Here is a 24,450-nt window from a genome sequence, read left to right as displayed (position 1 = left end):
GTTTACGTTTTGATCGAGGATTGGGCCTTTAACCGCATCTGCGCCAATGACGAGGTATACTCGTTATAGCCCGCCAATCGAATATCGCCAACGCCAATCGTTATTTATTTTATTCGCTATTTCCATTCATAATTCATCCAGCAAAGCTCTGGGAAAATCTGGCACTCTGTCTGAGATCGCAACGGCCCGATACCGCCGCCTGGTGCTATTCGGCCGATGTTGCACTTACTTTTCTGCAGGAAGCTTGGCTCTGTGCGTCAGTGAATGTCGTCCCGGGCGCAGTTATTTTGTAACGTGGATCCAGATACACAGTCGAGTGCATTGAATCGCCTTCGAGATGCAAGAATCAATATGCTTTTGGAGCTTATGGCAACGGCCAAATGGAAATACGATCTAGCAGATGGCAATCAAATTATTGGAATATTCTTTCTGCAGTATCATCGGTAAGAGCACACCTAACGTTAATTCCAGCTTGATGTCCATTTCTTTCATTGCAAACGATCTGATCAACGTATGCTGATGTACTAACGAATGCCGTTATTGACAATCAATTAATCATAAACGACCCCCCCCCCCCCATTTCCTGCATGCATGATGGAACATAATATATACCGACCAGGGCGGCTACGTGGCGTAGTGGGCAAGGCGCTCGCCACGAATGCGGAGACGCTGGGCCTCGCCTGTTCGAGCCCAGCGCTCCACATTGCTTTCAGTTTAGCTGGTCGTCCGTACTAATACACATTGGCCGTATTAGGGGGTGGGAAACTGATGGGTGGGGATCGGGGCGTTGTGGACAGCGACTCCTACAGGTCGGTTGGTGCGCCTGCGTAGTAGAATCAGGAAGTGTCGGGGGCAGCGTGAGCCTCCCACGCGTTACTCCTCGACACTGAGAGATCGAGCTGCGCAGGTGAAAAGATGCGACTGCTGTTACCTCAAGTACCGGAGGGGGACTTGTGCTATGTATGACTTAGTCCACATTGCAGCCGGCTTGTGGGAGGCAAGAAACAGCGTTCGTGACAGGGGGAGGGTTGAATTGGATGATACGAAATTGGGATGGGAGAAAATATAGAAAATGGGAGAAAAAGTGGATAAAAAAAAAATATATATATATACCGATCATATGCATTTGAATTTTTTATTGTAGCGTGTATAGGGACAAAATGCCAATGTATTAAGTATAATTATGCATCGCGGCCTATTACTAGCGTTATAGGAATTATCCTAGACCACTCTAAAACTATACTTATATTCACCACGGTATGAAACGACAATGTATGAATGGAAAAAATAACATCTTGAACGATAGATACCCGATGTCGAATGGGCCATAGGTATTGCAAATATAGCCTATAATATTTAAATAGTTATAGCCCTGGCCTGCAAACAAGGTGAGTGACTCCCACTGTTTACTGTCTACTATAGGATGCTGATATTGCGTGGCAGCTATTGTGTTAAGAGGAGTCCACTGTTAGCAAGCCTTGGAGAGAGAGGTGAATACATCTTTTATTTTTTATTTGGTTGTGTTCAAGAAAACAATCAAGTGTTATTTTCTTTCTCCCGCTTGGTGTTGTTTTCTGCCGAAGGGCAACAGTGCAGTTCCAGCCTCGGGCATCTCTTCTCCTGTCCCTGCAGCGTTCACTCCAACTGGTGTGTGGTCTCCCCCCACAGCTGGCTCCTCTCTTTTTCACCTCGACTCCCTCGTCTCTCTCTCTCTCTCTCTCTCTCTCTCTCTCTCTCTCTCTCTCTCTCTCTCTCTCTCTGTCTCTCTCTCTCTCTCTCTCTCTCTCTCTCTCTCCTCTCTCTCTCTCTCTCTCTCTCTCTCTCTCTCTCTCCTATGTGTGTGTCTCTCTCTCCTCTCTATCTCTCTCTGCGTGTCCTCTCTGTGTGTGTCTCTCTCTCTCTCTCTCTCTCTCTCTCTCTCTCTCTCGCTCTCTCTCTCTCTCTCTCTCTCAATTCAAGAGTATTTTGTTTCCAAACAAGCTTGCAACAGATTCTCAACATGCCTATAGAGCTGGTCACTCTACTTCTACTGCCTTGATACAGATGACTGATGACTGGCTTAAAGCTATAGATAACTCTATGTTGGTGGGAGCTGTGCTGTTAGATTTTAGTGCTGCATTTGATGTGCTGGACCATTCTCTACTGTTGATAAACTTAAATGTTATTAACTCTTCTGCTTTAAAGTGGATACTAAGTTATCTGTCCTCTAGATCACAGAATGTGTATCTAAATGGCAGCCTTGTCCCAGTAGCAGAGGTCTAGAGTGTGGCGTGCTGCAAGGAAGTTGCCTAGGACCTTTGCTCTTCTCTGTATTTACTAATGACCTATCCTGGGCTACCAAATGTGCTACAACAGTTCTTTATGCAGATGATTCAACATTGTATTTACGCTGCCACCATCATGCAATGTACTTAATGAAGTTTTGAGTAGAGAACTTAAAGTTGTGCATGACTGGGTAGTATGTAATAGACTTGTCCCTTAATATCTCCAAGACTAAATGTATTGTGCTGGGAACAAGGCACAGGTTATCTACAAATCCAAAGCTTCATTTAAAACTTGTGTAATTCAGCAGTTCAACAAGTTGAAAGTACTAAAACTCATTGGAGTGATGCTGGATTGCACTCTGTCTTGGTCCCTCCAGCATATTAATTATATTGTTTTTAAAAATGGGAAGAGCAATTGGTATTTCCAGGAAATGTGCTTTCTTTTGTTGCCCGTCCCCTTTTATGTCAGATAGTGCAAAGTTTAGTTTTATGTCATCTTGACTATTGCTCTGCGATGTGGTCATCTGCTGCCAGTGGTGACCTCTAGGAAGCTCCAGGTGGTCCAGACACCAGGGCAGCACGGTTGGTACTGCGGCTGCTCACCTAAGGTCTAATGTGAGCCGTATGCATGCCCGCCTCTCTTGGCTTAACGTTGAAAATAGATTGTCTTTTAATATACTTGTGCTGTTCAAGTTGGTCATGAGCAGTAAAACTCCTGTTTTTATACATAATCAGATTGTTTTTAGTAATACTGTGCACGAGCATTACACTAGAGGTTCCAGTAGTGGGCAGCTTGAATTGCCAGGTCCTAAAACCAACGCTTTAAGGAGATATTTTATTTTTAGAGCATTAACTCTTTGGAATGGCCTGCCTCGGAACCTCTGCTGCATTTACAGTAGATTCACGTTTAAAAAGAATCTTAAATAGTTTTTAAATTGTTTTTAACACTGTAAAGTAATTTTTTTGTTTTTGTATTACACAAATGTGATTTTAGCTATATTAATTGTTACAGTAGGTTCATTATGCATTGTGTGTACTGACTTTTAATAATTTAGTTTTTTGCAATAGTGATTGTTTTTGTATGTTTTTTGTGTGTGGACCCCAGGAAGACTAGCTGGTTGCTATCACACCAGCTAATGGGGATCCCTAATAAAATCAAATCAAAAATCAAAAATCAAATCTCTCCTCTCTCTCTCTCTCTCTCTCTCTCTCTCTCTCTCTCTCTCTCTCTCTCTCTCTCTCACTCTCTCTCTCTCTCTCTCTCTCTCTCTCTCTCTCTGTGTCTCTCTCTCTGTGTGCGTGTCTCTCTCTCTCTCTCTCTCTCTCTCTCTCTCTCTCTCTCTCTCTCTCTCTCTCTCTCTCTCTCTCTCTCTCTCTCTGTGTCTCTCTCTCTGTGTGCGTGTCTCTCTCTCTCTCTCTCTCTCTCTCTCTCTCTCTCTCTCTCTCTCTCTCTGTGCGCATGCGTGTGTATGGAGTTGGAGCGAGTTTGCTGCGGTGAGACTGCGTGTGAGTGAGTTTTTCTATCTTTTCTATTTATATGTTGTTTGTCAAGTTGTGAATTAGAGTGTTGCTTATTTATTGTTAGGTTGCTGTTTTAGTGTGTGTTGTTGTGTTAAACGGAGTTTTAGAGGTTTGTTCTCAGTAGAGCTGCCGCGATTACCGCATTACCGCGGTATCGCTGTTACATCACGGCCACCGCAGAGTAGGCTGAATACCGCGTCACCGCTGTTTTTTATAATAATAATAAATTACCCTCCTCGTTGGGCTTGCGGCTCTGCAGATATACCCTACTCCTCTATCGAGGTTCCAAGCGACCCTATTGGGTACCAGAAAAGTCACGTGAAACACTGCAGACCACTGATTGGTCAGAAGAGAGACGCGTCACACGTTGTAGCGTCATGCAGTGTGTTACCACCAATTGGCAAGCGCGTATTAGGTTTTTACTTCCTGAATGTCAGCTCATCACAACACGGCTAATAACGTTAGCTTTAACTCTCCGCCGGAGTGGACTACCATCGCTCCTAAGGAGTACTAAACGAGACATAATGATTTTACTGTCTGCAACGAATGTTATAATAAAAGCCCTTCGTTCTATACACTTGTCTGATTGAAAACTTTATTAACAGACCGCAGAATGGGACAACTCAGCACGCTCTGAGCAAAGAAAGGAACTGAGATATGAATAGAGTATTGCTTGCCTTGCTATTGTCCGGTAAATACGCTGATGTTATTGAACGTATAACTATATAATGTTAATGCCACAAAACGAATGCCTTTATTATAAAGTAGTAACTTTATAGTAATAATAATAAGAAAGGGTCGGGGGGGTTAGGGGTAACCACCCCTGCCCGCGACACCGAGTGAACTGCGCACGACCAGAGGGGAAACTTCGAATCCGTGTTTCACTTTCAATAACTAATGCGTGCTTGCCGAATCCCAAACAATATTCATGCTGCAAAGTCATCCTCTAAAGATAGACATTTAGACTAGAGGCAGGCTATATGCTATAAAGAGTAGACTACTACTACTAAAAAAAAAAATGCATTCAAACTTTTTTTTTAAATTTTTTGTGTGCGTGCGGTAATAACCGCGGCGGTATGAAATATTTTGCAAATTAGTCCGGTAAGGAAAACATCAATACCGCTGCAGCTCTAGTTCTCAGGCGCACAGGATGGCTGATTTGAACAAACTGAGCAGGAAGCACGGCATTAAGATTGGCACCGTGTTCCCCTGCTCAGTTGAAGAGGTTAGTTTAGCGGTAGGTAAAGTTGTTGGTTACAACAGTATTAAGTCTGCAGGGAAAATGAATAGCGCTGTGGTTATCTTTCTAGACCGAGTTGAGAAAGTGAATGCGGCAATTGAACGCGGTATTATTGTTCGGGACCTGCACGTTCCCGTGTTGCCACTTGCGCAACCGCCAACTAAAATCACGTTGTCTAATGTACCACCATTCATCTCTGATGAGTTTCTGATAAGAGAGCTGTCCAGACATGGAAAGATAGTCTCTCCCATTAAGAAGGTGCTTACAGGATGCAAATCACCTTTGTTGAAACATGTTGTTTCTCATAGACGATTTTTGTATATGATTCTGAATAACAGGAATGATGAGTTCAACATGAGATTCCATGTTAAAGTGGAAGATTTTGATTATGTATTGTTTGCATCATCAGAGACCATGAAGTGCTTTGGATGTGGGGGGGGGGGGGCATGTAATTAAAGCATGCCATAAGAAGCAGGCTCAAGAAGCGCATGCAGACCTTGGGGAGGGAACTAGTGGGCAAGGAAAAGAAGCGTCAAATAATGAGACTGTGGTTTTAGAAATTAGTGGTAAGGAACAGCCAAGAGTGGCTTGGGAAGAACCAGCTGTTGCAGACAGGGCTACAGTTGAGATCAGGCCTGTACACTGCGATGATATGATCGCGAATTGCCCCTTTAATTGGCCGTTGCGATTGGTAAATATTATCTGGGGGCGGGCTTGCGAGTAGTGCTTTCAAGCCTTGCATTCGCATTTCACTCCTAAATTATCCAAGGCGTGTGATGACGCCACTCACGCGAGCTGTCAGTGCGACACAATGTCGTGGTGCTATGAAAGAATCTGTCGGCAATGAATGAACTTACTGCGATCACAGATAGCCTGAGTGAAAAAAAAGATTTGCGTGTGGAGTGAATCTAGGTCACGCTATATACTTGGTACTTGTAGTCTATCGTGCGATTAAAGACCATGTCCCTATCTGCGTAGTCTATACATCCAACACCAAATCCCATAATTCCTAGAAAAACGAAACTGAATGTGGCCTCTCTTCCTTTCAATATGGACTATTGCATCGCCAAAGAAGCACCTCATTTCAATACATTTAAGATACAAATTTTGCTCTGCAAGAACAACGGAGTGGATATCAGTCCATCTTATGACAACCACGTCCGATGTGGAGAGATGATAAGATGATGATGATTGACGTGATGATGTGATGATTGATTGACGGGGACACGGACACTTCTAACGTTCAGGTTCAGCCATTAGGTGAGTAGTAGTAGCCCACTATTAGGACGTGAAATACTGTCTACTTAAATTTATAAAATATCAACCTATCTATCTATCTATCTAATAATGAGACAATATGCAAATAAGATAATACTAATAATTGTCACGGTGTCTCCGTATATGAAATGAAAGTGGCTTGCAACTTTACTGGCTGTCACAAACTGTTTATTTCTCGTTTAGCATAGTATTACATTCCACTTCTATAAACAATCAAAGTCCTACCGTAAGAGCCTCATACGGGTCAATTAAACCTTTTTGATTAGTCTTTCCTTCGAGCTAAGTTGGACTGAACATTTCACTGTCAAAAGCGCAAATGTAAATAAGGTTGCGTCGCAACACGGTTTTCAAAATAAAGGTCACATATACAAATACCTCTCAATTCTTACTAAAAAAAGTCCCGGATATACATAAACATTAATTGGCATAGATCTCTATAAACGGCCCAACACATTGATCACTTTAGGCACACCCTGAAACCAGTAACATCACAAATATGAAGCAGGTAATTACCCATACAAATAATAAACCTTTCATGGGGTTATTTACAATAATAATTCATTTGATTTCTAAAGCACTTTTCATTGTGAAACAAATGTATGCAGAGTTTCTTGTCCTCCTGATTAATGCAATGGTGTGTGTGTTGTGGTGATCTCATTCAAGGAGCACTACACAAGCGCGCGCACACACACACACACACACACACACACACAGTTTGTTGTTTTTGTTCTATTAGTGATTTACACACTTTCTCGGTTGGTTCATTATAAAAGATACAAACCTGAAAACAAACGCACTTAAATGTTAAATAAAAGGACCACAGTAATGAGGCAGGAGGAACATATTTTTTTAATAATGGTAAAATTGTTATTTAAAAATTTGCCCCTAAAAAATATTTTTTGCCCCTAAATGTCTCATTTAGGGGCAAGTGTGCCCCTAGTGAAAAAGCTTAGCGTACAGCCCTGGTTGAGATACAAGCAGAGGTGGCCAGGGAAAGACCAGCTGAGACAGACAGGGCTGCAGGTGAGCTACAGGAAGAAGTGGCCAGGGTTAAACCGGCTGCTGCAGAAAGTGCTACAGGGGAGCTACAGACAGAAGTGGCCAGGGTTAAACCAGCTGCTGCAGAAAGTGCTACAGGGGAGCTACAGACAGAAGTGGCCAGGGTTGAACCAGCTACTGCTGAAAGTGCTACAGGGGAGCTACAGACAGAAGTGGCCAGTTTTAAACCAGCTGCTGCAGAAAGTGCTACAGGGGAGCTACAGACAGAAGTGGCCGGGGTTAAAGAAGCAGCTGTAGACAGTGCTACAGTTGAGATACAAACAGAGGTGGCCAGGGATAATCCAGCTGAGACAGACAGTGCTAAAGGTGAGCTACAGGAAGAAGGGGCCTGTGAGAAACAGACAGACAGTACTACAAGTGAGATGCAGGTAGAAGGGGCCTGTGTGAAACAGATAGACAGGGCTACAGGAGAACTGCAGCTAGAAGGGGCCTGTGAGAAACAAACATACAGTGCTGCTGTGTCTGGGGGGAAAACACAGGAGAGTAGCAGTGGTTTGTGTGAAAACAGTGCGGAAGTTAATGAACAGACGAATGAGGTGGAAATGGAAGATGAGGCTGTTTCACAATCTGCACCTCATAAACGCAAAGGAATGACTTCACAGTCAGACCAGAGTGATAGTGAGGAGTATGAGTCAGATGGTAGTGACATGTCTGAGTTAAGGAAGTCACAAAACAGAAAATCACTGTCAGTCAAAACCATCAACACTTTGCTACAGGAAACAAAGAATGTTCGGGGCTTGAAAATAGAGGAACATATTCCTGATACAGAGGCTTTCTATACGTCTGTCAGGTTTCACATGGGAAATAACAGCTTTACTAAGCAAGAGGTGTATAGACTAAGGAAATTACTGCCAAAGGTCAGAAAACAAATTCATGAAAGGAAAACAAGTGGCAATTTTTAATTTATTGTTATTGTGCGTTTTAGTCACTCCTATTCTCTCCATGGAACATTTTAAGGTTGTAACTTTGAACTTGAATGGGGCAAGAGATGTGAGAAAACGTGCAACGCTGTTTGAACTGGTCAAGTTAAAACACATTGATGTTCTTTTTATGCAGGAGACACACAGTGTTACGAAGGATCAGATTAAACCGAATATATATATTTACTGATTGATATATATTGCATAATATTTGTATATCGTTTGATATCCCTTGTGTATTCCTTGTACATATACACGGAATATCCCTTTAACCTAGTACAGACCATAATATTTCGTTCTCCTATTGGACAGCGGTCCCTTAGGCGCCATTGCCATACCCCCAGGGTCTAGTTCAAAGTCACCGTCAAAGACATGCCTGGGCATGAACGGCTCTGCGCAAGGATACGAGACAGGAATAGGGCTGGTACTAGTTTGTTCACCTAACGTATAAATACGGCGCAGGTGAATACAGAAGTTAAGTTACCCAATAAGTTGAAGCCTCACCCACGATACAACGTGCGGTGAAGTAGGGCCCGTTTGGCCCCAAATAGAGCATTGAGACCGTGTGCGAATTAATAACTGAAGTATCAGAGTTTAACGCTGTACCGTCGAGTTCGACCTATTCTATTAATTCAGTAATAGTCTATTTATGTATAGTGTATCGTGCGGCTACCGTTCTACAGTGACCAGCATCACCAACGTTTCCTCGTACCAGCTAGTGTGCTTATCCAGGCTGGGCTGCTTACCCTGGCGCTTTCACCCGAGGAGCCCTAGACGAGGACCGTGTGGACATGTACACTGGATAATCTACCCGACGACTACATAGCCCTTTTCGGCTGGATTATATTTGCTTTGGTCCTGTAATTGATGGAGCGGAGAATCGCCTACACCCACAATTGTGTGGGATTTACCCTGTGAGGAGCAACGTCGAGCCCGCCTCTCAGAAGCCTGAGGCCGGCTAGCTTTCTTCCATGCGGAGCTGCATGCTACGGAGAACAGCTGTTATTCGTCTGCGGATCAAGAGATTATTGCACCGTCTCCTGTACTTGGAGTCTCTCTATTCATCGTTGACCCAGACTCTACTACCGACAAATCCTCTCCCCTTGCTGGCTTACAACCAGAGGGACCCTACCAGTATCTCCCGCTGCCTTTACTAGAGTACCATAGATATAATTCCTAAGATTCAGGTTGTATTAATTATCTCCTGCGTAATATGAGAATGGACATACGTTATTGATTTGCCTACGCACATTCTTTTGCCTTATAAGCGCACCCTAAGTAAAGTATTGTTATATATACTATTATTGCTGCTAATAAATATTCTTAAACCCAGTTTTGTGTGGAACCGTGTCATTGTGGGAAGTGTTCATCTAAGATACCTGTGTACTGTATGGCCAGTAGTAATGTACATAAGACAGTAGTGGTTTAATGATACCATACTTATATAATACAGTCAGGGAATTGTACCCCTCAGTTACACACAGTGATAAGGTAAATGAGGTGGAATGGAGGAAGGAATGGGAAGGTGATCTAGTGTTGAGTCATAATACTACAATTAGTAGTGGAGTTGGTTTTTTATTCTCAAAACGTTTTATTCCTGCTTCCTATACTGTAGAACATGTTGTAGAGGGTAGGTTCATTGTAGTGATAGCACAATTTGAAACATTTAATGTGGTTTTATTGAATATTTATGCTCCTTCTAAAGGGCCTGAAAGAAAGGCTTTTTTAGATATAGTGTGTACTAAATTGTCCGATTTTAGTCCGGATGATTTCTTATTTTTTTCTGGAGACTTCAATTGCACAGAGAATAACAGTTTAGACAGGAATCACAATGAACCCCATCCAGCTTCTCAAAGAAAGTGCATTAAGAAAGCTTGTACACACACACGGCTTGGTTGATGTGTGGAGGAGGTTTCATGGGAATGAGCGCCAGTATACATGGTCTCATTGTAGGGATAATGTTGTCTCCTTAGCTAGACTTGACCGTTTTTATTGTTTTAAACACCATTTTAATGTTTTTAAAATGTGTAAAATATTGCCTGTTGGTTTTACAGACCATTCATTGGTAATGTGCAATGTCTTTATTAAAAATCTGGTGCCTAGAAGTGCGTATTGGCATTTTAATTCAGCTTTGCTCCATGAAAAGGATTTTAGAGAAGTTTTTAGTTTTTTTTGGGTCCTGTTTAGGAGTAGGAAGAAGGAGTTCTCTTCTCTTAGGCAGTGGTGGGACTGTGGCAAAGTAGAAATTAAAATGCTTTGTCAACAACACACTCTCAATGTAACTAGAGACATCACTACCTCCATGAGAGATTTGGAGACTGAGATAGTGGACCTTGAGAAAATGTTTGGGTCCACAGGAAATCAAGGACAGTTTGAAGTCCTTAATAAAAAAGAGTGAGGCGTTAGCTGTGGGAAACTGGCATAGTAGATTACCTGTGTTACCTCAAAACATGATCTGGAAAAAGGATGGTTTTAAATATTTGGGACTATACCTTGGAAATGACACGATTGTACAGAAAAATTGGGAGAATGTGGTGGAGAAAGTAGAAGGAAGGCTGTTTAAGTGGAGATGGCTGTTGCCTCAGATTTCCTATAGAGGCAGAGTCCTGATAATAAATAACATTGTGGCTTCTACCTTGTGGCATAAGCTGGCATGTGTGGAGCCTCCTTCAGGCATGTTGGTGCGGTTGCAGGCAAAGATGGTTGATTTCTTTTGGGATCGCCTGCACTGGGTTCCTCAGAGTGTTCTGTATTTGCCCAGAGAAGAGGGAGGGCAAGGCCTGGTTCATTTAGCGAGTAGGACAGCGACTTTGAGGCTACAGTTCATACAGCGATATCTGTTAGGACCAAGAGATTTAGTTTGGAGAGAAGTTGCCTCTTTTATTCTTCGACAAGTAAATAGTCTTGGACTTGATGTATCTTTGTTTTTAACAGACCCGACGACTTTAAGGTTAAATGTACTTCCTCCTTTTTATCAGTTTAAAAAAAAAAATTTACACTTTTCAAGTGTATAAGAACTACTTCTACTAAATCGTTGCACTGGTTACTTGAGGAGCCTCTTGTTCACGGTGCAAGAATGGACATAAGCGACTGTGCAAACCCTGGGCTGACTGGACTGCTGTGTGCTGCCGAAGTGGTACGCCTGAGACGGCTGGCAGACACAGCAGGACCAGAGTTAAAGGATGCTCAGGCTGTGTGTTCGTTGTTGGGCCTGAGGTCGCAGTGCTATGCAACCAGGGCGCTGGATCTCTGGAGACAGAGGTTGACTGTCGAGGAGCTGGGCATGCTTAGATTATACAGCAGTGGAGCATTAAAACCGGATAAACAGGATGAGTTTCCAAATGTCTACCTGAGCCCTGTACTGGGAGAAATGTCTGGTCCTCTACTTTTTGTAAAGGATTCAGCATTATACAAAATGGATAGGAAATCATGGTACAGAAACTGTGTCAAAGTAATTAATAAGAAATGGCTAAATAACAGAGTGGACACTGTATGGAGGAGCAGGCTGTGTGCAGGTAATGACGCTCAACCTGTGTGGAGGGTTTTATATAAACCTCCTTTAAAAAAAAAAACAGCAGACCTTCAGTGGAGGATTCTGCATGGTGCTGTGGCAGTGAACGCTTTTGTTTCCATCATCAACCCAGAGGTGGATAATAAATGTCCTTTCTGTGGGTTGACTGAGACTGTTTTTCAGGTTTGGTGAAACCTTTTCTGTTATTGGTTATATTTTTGGAGCAGGATATAAAAAAGACAATAAGAAAAAATGGCAACTGCTTAATTTTCTGGTGGGGGAAGCTAAGCTTGCAGTTTATGTAAACAGGAGAAACAGAGTGGAAGATAAACCGGACCAGGATGCAGTGTTAGTGTGGTGCTGTAATGTGAAGGCAAGAGTCTGGCTGGAGTTCAGGTTTTATAAAGCTATGGGAAATTTGGAGGCTTTTGCTCAGGAATGGTGTTATGGAAATGTGATTTGTGATGTCTTTGATGATGAATTGGTTTTTAACAACATTATGAATATGTGAAGATCTATTTATTTATTTGTTTGTATTGTTTTTTTTAATCTTGAAGATGTAAAGTCTTTTTAAAGGCTTGTTGTAAAGATTTTCTTTCATACAGTACAAAATAAAGTACTTTAAAAAATCAAATCTCTCTCTATCTCTCTCTCTCTCTCTCTCTCTCTCTCTCTCTCTCTCTCTCTAATAGGCAGATTCCTGAATCACATCACAGAGGAACACAACAGACTCAGCAGACATCAGAGCCTCATGTTATATTTTAGTTGGCTTGACAGAGAGCCACTATATCTTTACTGTATCTACCTCTATATATATCTATATATCTATCTCTGTCTCTATATCTGTCTCTATCTCTGTCTCTATCTCTATCTATATCTCTATATGTATCTCTATATATATATATCCATATCTATCTGCATATCTATCTCCATATCTATATCTATATCTACCTCAGTATCTATCTCTATATCTATACTGTATCTATCTATATAGCTCTCTGCCTGTCCTATGAAGCCTACACCCTCCTCTTTTCCTCTGCTCTTCATCTTCCTCTATCCTCTCACCCTGCACCCAGAGACGGGGGAGAGATGATTATTAACTATAATGCCCACAATGGTCTCTTTATTCATGATATTATTCAGGTGTCCTTTGCTGTACAATTCCCTGGGTGTGTGTGTGCGTGGGGGGGGGGGGTTGTGTCTGTATGTACGCACGGCATTTCAGCATTTTTGCATGCATGCATTCTTGTTTGTCATTGACCAGTTGTTAGATTTGCTACACTACAGTGCTCAGACAGTTGGACTGTAATGCAGCAATAAAGAAATCTATGAACACAAACACAGGCACACACACACACACACACACACACACACACACACACACACACACACACACACACACACACACACACACACACAGACTAGGGTAGGTGCGTATTGGTCAGAGCTTGGGGACACTCGATAAAGTATCGACTGCTGATTCTGTCCACATCCCATTCTCTTCACGAGGCAGTAGAGCTCCGTATCGATCTACAGACCACATGCCACTATCACAATGAACTGTAGTCCAATCTCATCACCGCAAGCGACTGTGTGTGTGTGTGTGTGTGTGTGTGTGTGTGTGTGTGTGTGTGTGTGTGTGTGTGTGTGTGTGTGTGTGTGTGTGTGTGTGTGTGTGTGTGTGTGTGTGTGTGTGTGTGTGTTGGTGCCATTGATTGTGTGCATGCCTATGTGTGTGACTGTATATTTGTGTGTGTCACCATGTATGTGTGTGTACCCGTGCGCGTGTGTGTGTCATCGACGCGTGTTCACGATGGTGTCTCTGTTCACTCTGTTTGCGGGCATGCGTCACGTATCCGACCAAGTATTGGCCATTGCAGTTCTGGACAGCAGCCTTATATGTCAGTCTGACCGCTCTGCTGGCTCCAGCCTCCAGCAGACAGCTCCCTCTTGGACATACTGTACCGTGAAGACCTCCTAGCTCCTCACTCCTCCAGGACCCGGGTCCATGATCAACAGAGAGGCCGTGGTGGTTCCCTGTCGCTCGGCCCTGCAGGCCATCACTCAAGGTACCTGTCTGTAGGATGCTAGTGAACCTAATGTTAGTGTACCTAGTGCCATTGTTGGCCAGCTGTGTCATGTTGCTGTGTGCTGCTTACTGGATGGAAACAGTTGGGAGTGTTATTTGCTTGACCCCTTGGGCACTTGGTTCTTGGTCTTTTTGTTTTGAATTCTGTTAATGTAATGTAAATGGTAAATGGTGCATTTATATAGTGCTTTTATCTAAAGCGATTTACAATTTTGTTCCTCACATTCACCTATTCACTCACACACCGACGGCGGAGGCAGCCATGCAAGGTACCAACCTGCACATCGGGAGCAATTAGGGGTTAAGTGTCTTGCTCAAGGACACCTCGACATGCTGCCCGGGAGGAGCGGGAATCGAACCGGGAACCTTTCGATTACCAGACGACCGCTCTTACTCCTGAGCTACTGTCGTCCCCTGATAAGATAAGATAAGATACGATACGATACGATAAGATGTTCCTTTATTAAATTCTGGGGTTCTTTGGGGAAAGTCACGGGTCATAGCAGCACAGGGGAGGGGGAGGGGGTACAGGCAGGGTAATGAAATGACAATAAAAATATCTGAGAATAGAAAATCCAAGCATAAACACAAGACATGTAGGGAAATGAAGGTGGCCATGCCCGCCTCGATTGTGCAAAGATACAAATATTAAAATAGAACAGATAATAAAATAGACATGCTAAAAAGTAATACGAATAAAATACAATACAATGCTAAGCTTAAGAAGTAAGGTAAAGTAAGGGCGGCTACGTGGTGCAGTGGGCAAGGCGCTCACCACGAATACTGGAGACGCTGGGTTCGAGCCCAGCGCTCCACATTGCTTTCAGTTTAGCTGGTCGTCCGTACTAATACACATTGGCAGTATTAGGGGGTGGGATGGGTGGGGATCGGGCGTTGTGGACAGCGACTCCTACAGGTCGGTTGGTGCGCCTGCGCAGTAGAATCAGGAAGCGATGGGGGCGGGGCCCCTCCAAAGCCCAGACCCCTGACGCTGAAAGATCGCGCCACGCAGGTGAAAAAATGCGACTGCTGTTACCTCGAGTATCGGAGGGGACTTGTGCTATGTATGACTTAGTCCACATTGCAGCCGGCTTGTGGGAGGCAAGAAACAGCGTTCGAGACAGGGGAGGGTTGAATTGGATGATACGAAATTGGGATGGGAGAAAAATAGAAAAAGAAGTAAGGTAAAGTGCGGCGCCATCGTGGCTCCCGTGACATTTGTTGCATATCTTCCCCGCCTCTTCTCCCGTTCATCCTCTCCTCATCTGTCGGTCATGTCTGACCATGAAAAGCAATACATGCTAAAAAATAAATATAAAAAAAAAAAAAAAAATTAAGGTAAAGTACTATACAATAATAATGTACAGTTATGTTTCTTAAAGTGAAATTTGTTGTGGTGTGTGTGTGTGTGTGTGTGTGTGTGTGTGTGTGTGTGTGTGTGTGTGTGTGTGTGTGTGTGTGTGTGTGTGTGTGTGTGTGTGTGTGTGTGTGTGTGTGTGTGTGTGTGTGTGTGTGTGTGTGTGTGTGTGTGTGTGTGTGTGTGTGTGTGTGTGTGTGTGTGTGTTCATGTGTGCTTGTGTGTGGAGAGATCAGTGTTCAGTGTTCTGATGGCCTGATGGCCTGGGGGAAGAAGCTGAGTCTGAGTCTCTCTGTTCTTGCTGCATGTAAGCGGAGGTCCTGACAGTTCTGACAGTTCTGACAGTTCTAACAGTTCTCCAGCAGTTAGCTCTCCAGCTGTTGGTCAAGTCAGTCCTTGCCCGCGGTTGTGGAGCCTGCTCTGGGCTGGTCGAGGTGATTAGTGGTGTGTCAGGAACAATGAATTAGCATGCAGCCGTTGAAATGCATTCAGGGTGCATTTCTGTTGTCTCCCCTACTAGCTTCCTCTTTTCCCCAGATATTGGTTAAACTTTAGATATTGTTTTGTCAGACATGGGGTGAAAATGGAACCGGAGAATTAAAAAGCTGTCAAGTGTTAAGGCGTTGTACCCAAACAAACACAATTATGTTAACTCACACAGACAACCCTCTCAGATGAAAAATAAACAAACATTAAAAATGTATGGACAGTGCCAATCTCGTCTGAGTTCTGCACTGCTGTTTGTTTACATCATCCCCCTCCCACCCCTGATAACTCTGTTGTGTTTACATCATTCCCCTCCCACCCCTCATCACTCTGTTGTGTTTATATTATCCCCCTCCCACCCCTGATCACTCTGTTGTGTTTATATTATCCCCCTCCCACCCCTGATCACTCTGTTGTGTTTATATCATCCCCCTCCCACCTCTGATCAGTTTTGCTGTACTGTCTGCCACTTTACCTCTTATTAATCAGCCCCCCCTCCCTCCCTTATTCTCCTTTGCAACTTGTCTTGCAGTGTTGAGACCTCAATGTCTAAATGATGGTCAAAAGCATGACAAGTGGAGACAACAAACCACATATGAGCTTCTTAAATCAATCAATAACTCATAGGCTGAGCAATAAAGAAGTCGGCACCCCAGCAACAGGCGCACTTACAGTGTTTCATTCAACAATTTCATCAATAAATTGCCAAGCAATAGAGAAGTCGACACTCCAACAACAAGCGCACTTACATATTTCAAATCAAGATGAATAGGTCACCCCAACAGCAGACACCAACTCTTCTGTTCTGTAGCCTGTGTGCCGACCTGTATGAAACCACCAGACAGCATGTGTGATCTGATCAGTTGTGGTATTAGAGAACATCTATTTTCTTTAACCTAATTTTCAGAAAATCTGCCTAAAAGTACATGCTCAAGTAAATGGAAGATTGCTCCACTTCTACAAGGTCAATGTGCATGTTCTTGGTATCTAGGAACATCTATGGACCTCAGGGAATGTATTCCCAGTGTCAGAAATATTGTGTCTGTTACTATGCTTGAGTAAATTGTACTGAAACAAAGGAGAATATAAATTATTATTGACGGTGAATAACACCATGCTAACATTGACCAAAAGTGCTGCTTTCTGCTCAAACTTTTAATCTGTCCCGTTTCCTGTTTTATTTCCTGTAACACCTTGATGGGTTTGGAGGCCGTAGTAGCCTGACTAATGTGGATGTGGATCAGTCACAGGCTCTCCTGAGATGCAGATATGATATAGATATGATGTGTCTAGTGGCTGTGTGGAGGGAGAGGGGGAGAGGGAGGGAGGTTGTCTCACCACCGTGCTAATCTGGCTGGCTCACTGACTAATTCAATTACCTCTGAGCAGTATGCACAAACATGAGCATGCAAGTGTACACACACACATGCAAGCACACACACACACACACACACACACACACACACACACACACACACACACACACACACACACACACACACACACACACACACACACACACACACACACACACACACACACACAGAGGATGGCACGGCAGACCACCTAATAACACGTCTCTCCTGCACCAGAGGGACAGTAGATTAGATTAGATTAGTATGGTAGTAGTTATACTGTCCAGCAGCGTAACTAGTAAGAGAGTAGGATATGTACTGAAAGATATATACTATCTACATGTAAAAGGACTATGTGCAGGTAAATACAGACAGTTGTGGATAGATATTATGTGGTGACAATAATTAAATAAATATATATATATGTATATACAGCATTTGTACATGCTATCATACAGAGCAAAGGGTTATTTGCAGGTGTATAAATAAGTATGTAGAGGGGTTATATGCAGTTATATTCAGACACATGGATATATATATATATGCTAGGGCCCTATGAAATCTGTTTTATCTTTTCCTGTTTTTGGATATGAATTTTCCTGTTTTCTGATTTCTCTGGTTTAATATTTTTTCCTTTGGATTTAACAAAAAAAAACAATACAAAATGATGTTTGTAACGTTAGGTTATGACTATAACCAAGTTCTGTTAGTATAGCGACGCTCGGCGTCACTCTCTGCACTGTCCTCGCACACGTGCACACGCACTGAATAAAAGACCACAATGTACCTTTAATCCCAATATTTGTCTGACCACACCCCTATCAGCTTACCCATATAAGCAGGGGTGGGGCCACCCACTCGCCTCCTTCCCAAGCTTTCACCACAAGGCGAGGTCAAGGGCTGCAGCGGCGTCGGACGCCGAGCGTCGCTATACTAACAGAACTTGGTTATAGCAGGGGTGTACAGTGCGACATATATCTCGCACGTGCTACAGCAACAGCTGTCTGTGCGATGGATGGATTTACTTCACTAGCACTGGTGCGATAGGGATTCGGTTCATATAGATACTCTTATTTTGAAAATCCTGTAGCGGGTCTCATTTCTGCCCACGCGCAGCTCCAGCTATAATAACTAGGATCGACAGCTAGCAACATTCAGGTGCATATGATACTCTTATTTTGAAAAAACTCCGTGACAACTCGACGAGTCATATCCGCCCTATCCGTGCTTGCAAGCAGAGCAGCGTGTTGGTGCGCACACAGCAGTGCGCCTACACGTCCCGAAATAAGTCCGGTGTGTTTTTTTTTTCTCGCAACGGGTCAAATGCATCTACATGCTTTGCACCGTCGCCATTCCTTTATGCGCACATCGCCCGAAATTAACGTTTATGTACCATTACAATCACTACAACGTTAGCAAGCTAACAAGCTAATCCTGATCAGGCAGAGCCAGCAGACACAGTGTGGAAAGGGAAATGGGGGGCACTCTCTCCCCTTCCCTGTGTGTGTGTGTGCGTGCGTGCGTTTGGAAAGACGATGAAGTCACTAGTCAGGACTCAGGACAGGAGTATATTATAGTAAACTGAGGATGGACAGATAATGTTGATATTCAAATATAAAAAATTTCGAGAGGAGTGGAAGTTTGAAGACTAGACTACAATATGATGCGGGGGTGGTGAGTTGAAACAGTGTGTGTGAATGAATGAATGTAAACTTTATTTAACAGATTGCAGAATGGGTACAGTACAGTACGGCTCAATACACACAATTGTTAAGGGGATGCAGACCAGAGAAAGACGTTTGTCTTGTTTACATCAGGGTCCCCCATTGTGTGTGTGTGTCCCAACCGACCCCACTTCTATGTTTCAATAAATTATTTGCATTTAAAACTATTAACGCTGACTCATTCCTTCAGTCCACTCAAAATTATGCTAATATTCCTTATGTTGTTTATGATATTAATTGAAAATAGCATATGAGAGTATTACTATTATAGTAATAATAACACATGGCGATATACTAAATGACAGCCAAACATGGCACTGCAACTAAATAACACAAATACAATAGGCACATTTGTGACTGTTACAAATATAACACGTTTTATACTTGTGCTACAAGATTTTGGCCTGTGCTACAAAACTATCAACCTCTGTAGCACCAGTGCTATGTGCAAAAAAAGTTAACGTACAGCCCTGGTTATAGTCATAACCTAACGTTCTGTTTCGTATTAGCTCTCGCTCGGTGTCACTCTCTGCACAAGGGAGGCCGAGCGAGAGCCATCGGCCGACAAATACACCCCGCTGAAAGCCCCCCACAACCATCAGAACAGGGAGGGCCGAGCCCCCCCAACCCACCCTAATGGAGGGCACCCCCCCTATTGGGGGCTTCACAGGAGGGCGACGGACCCGACCGTGCGAAGAGGCACTCAAGCAACTCAACGCACAGGGTGAGCAGACCATGCCAGCATCAAGACCCCACCAGGTGGGCACTTAGTGACCCCGCCCCCCACATCGCCAGCGTATTCGGACAAAGGCCCCTCAGCCGAGCGGGCCCTGTCCCCCCAATAGTACACCGCCTGGCACACTGACCCTGCAGAACAGGCAGTCAGCATGGCCGTAAGCACACAAAAAAGGTTAACCAACGGAAGCAGGCAGCGCACCGGGGAAAAACCAGGCAACAGGCTATTAACCCTAGCCTGGAGACTGCGGACGAGACAGGCGCCAGAGGGGACAGCTGAACACAGCCGCCCCGGCGGAAGGAGCGTAAGCTGGCGGTGTTGCATGACCAAGCCTCCATTTAAAAACCCCCACCCAGAGGGGTTGAGGCAGAGAAGGCTGACACGATTGGCAGACGTCATGAACGTGCAGGGGCACCCTCAAACGGTGAACCCGGGAGTTGACACTGCTCCAACACACCAGGGAATCAACCACCTTGGTGTTACCCAATGCGGTGGTTGTTCCTATAACCCCTCAAGAAAAAACTCCAAAACACACCTGCGGGTATACACCGGCTATACCGCAGTACAAGTGTTTCAGTTTTCAAAAAAGGGTTAACCCAGGCCTACGGGTCGACGAAACATTACTTCGGACCGGGCCTGGCGATACGGGGAGCACAGGGTCACCAGAGGAGGTCAAAGACCACCCCAACAGGCCCCTCTTCGCCATGCGTGAGAGAGGAGCGAAAAAGAATGGAGAACCCGCCCCTAAGCACACCGTACTTGGTATTCCCAGGCGGTCTCCCAACCAAGTACTAACCAGGACCAACCTGTGTAGCGGCCGAGATCTGACGAGATCGAGCGTGTACAGGTTGGCATGGCCGTAAGCCATTACGACAGTGCTGAGTAAAAAACGTACCCAACCAGGGTCTCCATAGTGCTTAACCCTGTGACACCCGGATCAACCTGGCATTTTTCCCCCTGAAAAAAGCCCAAGTCCCTCAGGGTACCAGAACAGCAGATCTGCATCCCCGGCGGACAACGGGTTCAACTGATCCGGACCAGCGTGACCAGAACCAGTCCCGTGCCCTAACCACGCCGACATGCCTACTCCAGGAGAAAGGGCAGATATGCGTGTCGATCTTAACATGAAAAGAAGGCGCCACCCAGACGTTCGGGCGAACCGCGCCTGGTGGCCCACCCCCAGGGCGTGAGACCCCTCTTCATATGTTCAGATCCATTTCGTCATCATCCCCCAGACATGAACGAGAATCCGTCGATAACCAACCCGTGGTCGTCGGAAGAGGAAAAACCCCCATCCCAGTTGCTTTATAAAAACGCCGTTTTAACCCCAAGCAACCAAGGCGTGCCAGTCAGTCGCCTGTTTACAGCGAGCTAGCACTATACGTGCGTCGGGACACACCCACATCAATGAACAGGCTATTTAGACCTGTCATTGAATCCCCAAGGCGCCCAGGGGAACGACAAGAGGGGTGTGACACTTCCTAACTCCAACACTTTTTGAATAGAAAAGAAGGAAGCACCAACAGTATGTATCCCAGTCTACACAGCCGGGGGTAAAAAAATTTCACATTTTTACATCCCACCACCCTCCCATAGGAAGGAGACGGGAATCCCCAGAGAGACTTCCCACGCAAGCTGTACAGATTGAAAAGAATATATTGCACCTTGAGCCATGTAAAAAATTGGTTTTAGGGCTCTCCGGGGAAGAGGCACTGAACCCATACACACTCAATAATCGAATTGAATCGAATACATACACAATAGAATAGGACACCTTCTAGAGGGTCCACTCACCTTGACAATCTGAGGAGGAGGCTCTGTACTCTGAAGGAGGCTCCCTCACATGGAAGGAGGAGTCCGAACTCACAGAAGGCCCGAATAGGCGCTTGGTGAGGAGGAGCCCTGACCACCCCCCGAAAACAGATTCATCACATGGACCTGAACAGCACACGGAAGTCCTACCAACAGAGACGCGCACGGTGACGTACTCTATGGCGGGGGAATTTCTGCGGTGCACACGCCCAATATTCCAGGCCGTGGGACCAGGAAACTCCCCCCTCACCCAGTAACGTGCTGAACCGCAACGTGACAGGAACCTTGAAGGACAGGGGGTGTACCCCTGACCAACAGAAAAAAGGGGGTGAGAAAAGGTTACCAGTTCACCCCTTTACGACCCCACACCCATGATACGATGTAATGACAAAAAGAGAATATGACACAGTCATAGTCAGCTCTATGAAGCGTTTGACAGCTTCACACAGCGCATGAGCTAACCTGCTATCTGATTTTTACTAAGGAAAAAACACAGAATAGAGAGGGCTCTCTAAGAGCCCCGGTCCAAACTTACACATGTGCTTCTGTGGCCAGTCCAACCCAGTTGTAGGTCACATGACACACACAACCCATCATCACCTACAAAAAATGGCAAAAACACTCTACAGAGGAACGCCGTTTTCCATAATGAGAGAATACACAATTCTCGATTAGTATCGGCCACAGGCCTTGCTAAGCACACACGAAAGCGACCAAACAATCTTTTCTTTTAGGAAAATAAAGTTTCTCCAGCAGTCTTAGCACAACCTCAGCAATCAAGCTAAGGGTTACATCGCATCCCTACCACACAAAGACACAATGTAGTGCAACAACATGTCTGATAGGAGGATGAACAAGTCCCCAGGGAACCTGGGGGAAACACAATGCTCCTACTTTACCCTTAATACGGCCAGTTAAAACAGGAAAACCTGTTAATATGTGAACACACTGTTCATTGTCATCACAGGCTGAGAAAAGAATATTCTTTACTCATTTGTCACTAAGCATAGCTTCATAGGTTAGTTACCCCTTAGTTGTGAGTACACGGTACATATAAACACACATGATGTTTCTCACACAACAACCAGATCATTTTCACATCTGTAACAACAACCCGATTTGCACGGAGAAGCTAATTACCAGTGACAAGACAGTTCACACAAAACTCGCGTCATATCCCAAATGTATTGCAGCAACACACGTTTTTGGAAAACAGCGTTATTTACAAAACATGTAGAAGGTAAAGCCAGAAGACGCGTATAAGGTCTGGCTAAACCTTTGTCCTACCCGGAGCGTAGATCAGCGAAGTGCAGTCTCAAGGCCCCGTAGAAAACACAGCCGTCCTGTGTTGTTCGAACTGGGCAGCGTCGCCGCTCCAACCCGTCGCTACGGTCGTCTTTGTTGACGCAATCCTTGCCGTCCTGGCTCAGGGCAGGGTCGACGAACATCCCCTGTCAAAGATGACGTCGTAGTCAAGAGTGTAAAACATGTTATAATCAAAGCACGTTCAACAGAGTAGCATTAAGCTAACGGCCGCCCTAACCGTCGGACGCTACCGCCCCCGCCCGCGAGACGCCGAGCGAACGGCGCGCGCGACCAGAGAGTAGCTTCGAATCCCCCCCGCCTCTCCCCGTGAGGGAGAGAAGAGTCGGGAACCGCGGCGGCGCGCAAGGTGCCGGAGCCACCCCGCGCTGGACCTAGGCCGATAGCAGCAAGCTAACGTTCCCCAGCCTAACCTAGTAGGCCACCTAGTGATTACAGCAGGCTAGCGCCGCAGCTAACAGCTGACTGGCTAACAGTAGGCCACCACTAGCACGTAAGCTAAGCAGCTATCACCTGAACTTGTACACAATGATATAACACTCACCCAGACAGGCCGCCGTTCTGAAACCCTCCTCACTTTTTAAGAGAAAAGATAAACAAGATGTCAACACAGCTTTACAACGGTGATTTTACCAACACCCGACGGAGCCAGCACAATACCCAAACTGGCCTGTGTAGCTGACTTGAACATAGATCTTCCGCTATCGAACATCTATGCCCATATCTCCTCGTAAAGGAATACTCTCATTTGGATATGAAAGAAGGGGCTACACGGTGACAGAGAGATAACCACTCGTCCAGAAAACACAGGGATCACCAGTGTTAATGGTCGCGGCCCACTAGTTAAAACTATAATGGGCTTCAGACCAAGGTCTTCTGTCGCCTAAGAGGCTGAACAAAGGACCCTAGCCTGGGGCCGGTTTTCATAAACATTGTCAATTAGCCCCCATAGCACTAACAGACAAGTGGAGCCTGCCAGCAAAACATAACTCACCAAAACCAGGAACCCACCGCTTCTCACAACAGCGGCACGTCCTACAGCCCAGCTGTGCCTTTACCGCAACCAGCACACAGCAAGGACTGCAGTTGGAAAAGCATGTAGCGGCACGAACTCCCAATACGAAAACCGGTGGAGGATTTTTAGAATGATCATCATCTTCCAGACACTCCAGTACGAAGACAATATCGCCGTATTTTCTCGAAAATAGTGAGAGAGAAAATAAAGATATGATGTCAACGTATCCTTGTTTTCCAACTCTTCTCCTACTTCTTCTTCCATCACATCACGTCAAGTGTGGGGATCTACCGAGGCACTTCTTCCTTGTGGTGAAAGCGAGAAGGAGGCGAGTGGGTGGCCCCACCCCTGCTTATATGGGTAAGCTGATAGGGGTGTGGTCAGACAAATATTGGGATTAAAGGTACATTGTGGTCTTTTATTCAGTGCGTGTGCACGTGTGCGAGGACAGTGCAGAGAGTGACGCCGAGCGAGAGCTAATACGAAACAGAACTAACTTTAATAACGGTACATCTGCAAACAGTGCCAGTGCAGTTCAATGTTCAGTGCCAGACAGTTCAGTTATGATTTTTTGAATATATATTTTTTAGTTCAGTTCAATGCAGCAGCGTTTTGTACTTGCTGAAACTTCTCTCTGTATAATAATTTTTTATACAGTTTAAATATCAACATTATCTTACCATCCTCAGTAAATACTATCAAACTCCTCTGACCTCATCTGGTCTTTCCAGATGCGCACTCACACACAAACACACACACA

The sequence above is a fragment of the Notolepis coatsorum genome (genome assembly GCF_963971535.1).
Source record: "Notolepis coatsorum genome assembly, chromosome: 17".
NCBI classification, from domain to species: Eukaryota; Metazoa; Chordata; class Actinopteri; order Aulopiformes; family Paralepididae; genus Notolepis; species Notolepis coatsorum.
This window is presented reverse-complemented; position numbering follows the sequence as displayed.